The 3,776-nt window shown below is 38.2% G+C and overlaps 1 pseudogene; it reads right to left on the reverse strand.

Moving 5' to 3' along the window:
* Positions 1-1,104: 1,104 nt before the first annotated feature.
* LOC102469498 (acidic leucine-rich nuclear phosphoprotein 32 family member A-like) lies at positions 1,105-1,896 on the reverse strand (annotated as a pseudogene).
* Positions 1,897-3,776: the final 1,880 nt, after the last annotated feature.

The raw sequence follows: 3,776 nt of genomic DNA on the forward strand, positions 1-3,776 counted from the left end.
GAGGGGACCAGCAGTTAGCGTAATGGCTATGTCCCTGGACTCCCACATAGTCAACTACGGTTTGAGTCCCGGACCCGGCGGCTTAAACTCACGCCGGGCACGTGTGCGTGTGTGCCCCAGATCCCGAGAGGAGAATGGAGGAGAAAAGATTGCAGCATGGCTATCCCCCCGGGGGGTGATTTCTCACTTTCTGTCTCTCTGTCTCTGTCTGTCTGGCAAGCGCATGCACCCTATAGCAAAAACCTCTCCAAAAAAAAAAAAAAAAGAGTTTAAATGTTCAGAGGTAAAATATTTTTATTCAGTAATAGGGAATGAAGATAAGATGGAAAAGGTAGATATGAACTGAATTACACTAACATTTGTTCTTTAAATATATTTTATTTCCACTTTTTTTAAAATATTTTTTATTTCATTTTCTTTTATAGATTCAATCACGTTATTTAGCTTACAAACTGAATATTCCAACATGTGGACATTTCTCCCTAGTCCAGTTGATAAAACTATAAAATTATCTTCAACAGATAATACCACATTTCTTTGTCCCATTTATGCTTTACCTCTCTATTTTTCTTCTAAATGTCCTTCCTCAAATTCTACTCTTTCACATACTATATCTGGCATTCACATCCATTTACTGTGTTTCTATATCCATTAGTCAATCAGTTTCACTCATAGAGTGTGGATGCTCAGTATATATTAAGTGGGGAGATACAATGGCTCTCTTTCATAGCCTAGCTTGCTACACTCAGCAGTAAATCTTCTATATTTCTGTCAAAAGTCAGGGTTTTCTTTTTTTTTTCTTTTTTTATGACTCAAAAGTATTCCATAGAGTATATGTGCCGCAGTTTTACACTAACATTTTGAAAAAAAAAATGTCTTGGTTATAAAAATAGTATTTTAATCCACTCCTCCTGCCCTCCCTCCCCTCACAACCCCCAGTACACTTTTCCCTTCTTGTTCCCACAGCAACATTACAATCAGAAAAAAAAATAAGTTTGTGGAGGCAGGATACGGGTAAAAAACAGTCAAGACCCAATAAGAATTTTTCAAAATAGGTTATTCTGCTTAGTCGTCTTCTTCTTCTTCATCTTTAGGTTCTCATTTTCACTTCCGATCCCTTTCTTCTTCCACAAGATCTTCTTCATCTTCCTCATCATCTACTTCCCTGTCATTATAACCTTCTTCATCCTCCTCCTCCTCTCCACTCACATCATTCTCTTCACCTTCCTCCTCTCCCTCCTTGCCCTCCTCATCTTCCACTACCTGAGCATCTTCATCATACTCCTCCTCGTCCTCATCCTCCTCGTTGTCCAAGGCTTCCACATAGCCCTTGCCATCTGAATCGGGGGCCTCCTTGTCATCCTGGTCTTAGTGCTCGAGGTACGTGAGCTGAGGGAGCAGCTTGAATGTGTTTTCTCAGTAGCCGTTTAGGTTGGTCACCTCGCATGTCTAAGCTCTTGAGGTTTTCAAACTTTCTCAGGGCCTCTATTGTGCTGAGGTCTCTAATTTTGTTGCCACTTGAATTTAGATGTGTGAGGTTCTGCCAATATTTCCAGGCCCCCTGGGATTCTATTACCTGTTGATGATGATGTGTATCGTATTTTCAACTGAACAGGTCTGAGAAGTATTTCATGTTGGATAGAGTCTTTTTACAAGTAAAATGATAAATAGAGATTGAATCCTTAGTACAAGCTTCTTAAATTTCTTTAACTTTGGTAAGTTTGCGACTAAGATGAGGCCTACATTTATTGTACTTAAGAATTCTAGTTCTTCAAATTCATCTGTGAGGCCTTCAACTTTGCCGTCATTCAACCGACAGTTGTCCAGGACAAGTTCTTTCACATCAAAGGGCATATTGTTCCACAGCTCTAAATGAATCAGTTTGTCCATGTCCATCTCTCGCATAATTCAACCAATAAACACCGAACCTACAGCCCTGTGTTTTAGGACTTTGAAGGCTCAACCAGCTCTGCTCAGTCCTTGAGCCCCAAGGATCTGTGGCGCACATTACATTTTGAAAATTGTTATGAAAACTTTTCATATATTAAAATTGAGAGATTGAAACTTTATTTTAAATTTGTTCACACAAAACAGATTTCTATAGTATATAAGGTTGTCTCCTAAAAGCTATAAGAATCAATTGTCCTCAGATTTCTTCAAAGTAAGAATTTAAAATCAAAATAAGTGTCTTAATAGTTGAGCCAGCAAGTGGCGTGGTGGTTGAAGTGCTGGATTTCCACATGGACAACCACAGTTTTTTTTCTTTTTCTTTTTTTTTTCCTGCTTAGAAAACATTTTTTTAAAAATTTTAAATCACATTTCTTCTATTTCTTTTATTTATTTATTTATTATTTATTATCATCATAATCCTATTTATATTACACTGAATTGCATATAATCTTACAGTGTATTACATTGCTTTTTCAAAAGGGAATGCCATGCATGTCAGTCAATACTGATACATTAAAATCCCCACTTTATTATTCAATAGCTTTTCATTGTTTTTGCCATTCATTATTATTATTATTCCAATTATTTTTTTTTACCAGCCAATCACTATTTCTCATTTTGCTTGTAAAAACTTTACACATCATGAAATACTTCTCAGACCCATCCAGTTGAGAATACTATAGATGTCATCATCAACAGTTAATAAGCCATATCTATGTCCCACTAATATCATGCCTTTCTATTTGTTCTCTTGCTATCTTTCTCTGTCCTCTTCTCCTCACTACCCCATTCCACACTGTCTTATTCTACTTAAGTATTTTCACTTGTCCTCCAATATTTTGCTCTCTACCATGGAGTGTGGATTGTCGGTATATATTAAGTGGGTACATACAATACCTTTCTTTCATAGCCTGGCTTACTTCACTCAGCAATAGATCCTCCATATCTGACCACTTTCTATCAAATGCCAGGTTCCTGATGTTTTTTATGGCTGAGTAGTATTCCATAGAGTATATATGCCACACTTTTCCAATCCATTCATTGGTGTGTGGACATTTAGGTTGGTTCCATGTTTAGGCAATCATGAATAATGCTGCAATAAACATTGATGTGCAAGTACTTTTCTGACTGAGCATTCTCATGTCCTTTGGGTAGATACCCAGAAGTGAGATTGTTGGATTAAATGGTAGTTCTATTTGTAGATCTTTGAGAAACCTCTATTTTGTTCCCCACAGTGGCTGAACCAGCTTCCATTCCCACCAACAGTGTAGGAGAGTCCCTTTTTCACCACATCCCTGCCAACATGTATCACTTTTTATATTATTAATCTTTGCCATTCTGACAGAGGTTAAGTGGTATCTCATTGTGGTTTTTATCTGCATCTCCCATATGATGAGGGATGTTGAGCATTTCCTCATATGCTTTTTGGCTGTTCGTTTATATTCCTTGGGGAGATTTTTGTTCAGCTCATTTTCCCATCTTTTAATTGGGTTAATCATTTTTTCTTCTTTCGCATAAGACCCTTGAGTTCCTTGTGTATTCTGGTTATCAGTCCCTTGTCTGAGGCATATTTAACAAAAATATTTTCCCATTCTGAGGGTTGTCAGTTCACACTTGTTACTGGGACAACCACAGTTTAAAAATCATGCCAGGCTCGGGAATCAGCAGTTAGCGTGATGGCTATGTCACTGGACTCCCACGTAGTCGACCGCCGGGCGTGTGTGTATGCGTGCCCAAGATCCCGAGAGGAGAATGGAGGAGAAGGGATTGCGATGTGACCATCTCCCTGGGGGATGATTTCTCATTTTCTGTCTCTATGTCTCTCT

Source organism: Tupaia chinensis, unplaced genomic scaffold (genome assembly GCF_000334495.1).
Source record: "Tupaia chinensis unplaced genomic scaffold, TupChi_1.0 Scaffold000093_1, whole genome shotgun sequence".
In the NCBI taxonomy this organism is placed as follows: Eukaryota; Metazoa; Chordata; class Mammalia; order Scandentia; family Tupaiidae; genus Tupaia; species Tupaia belangeri.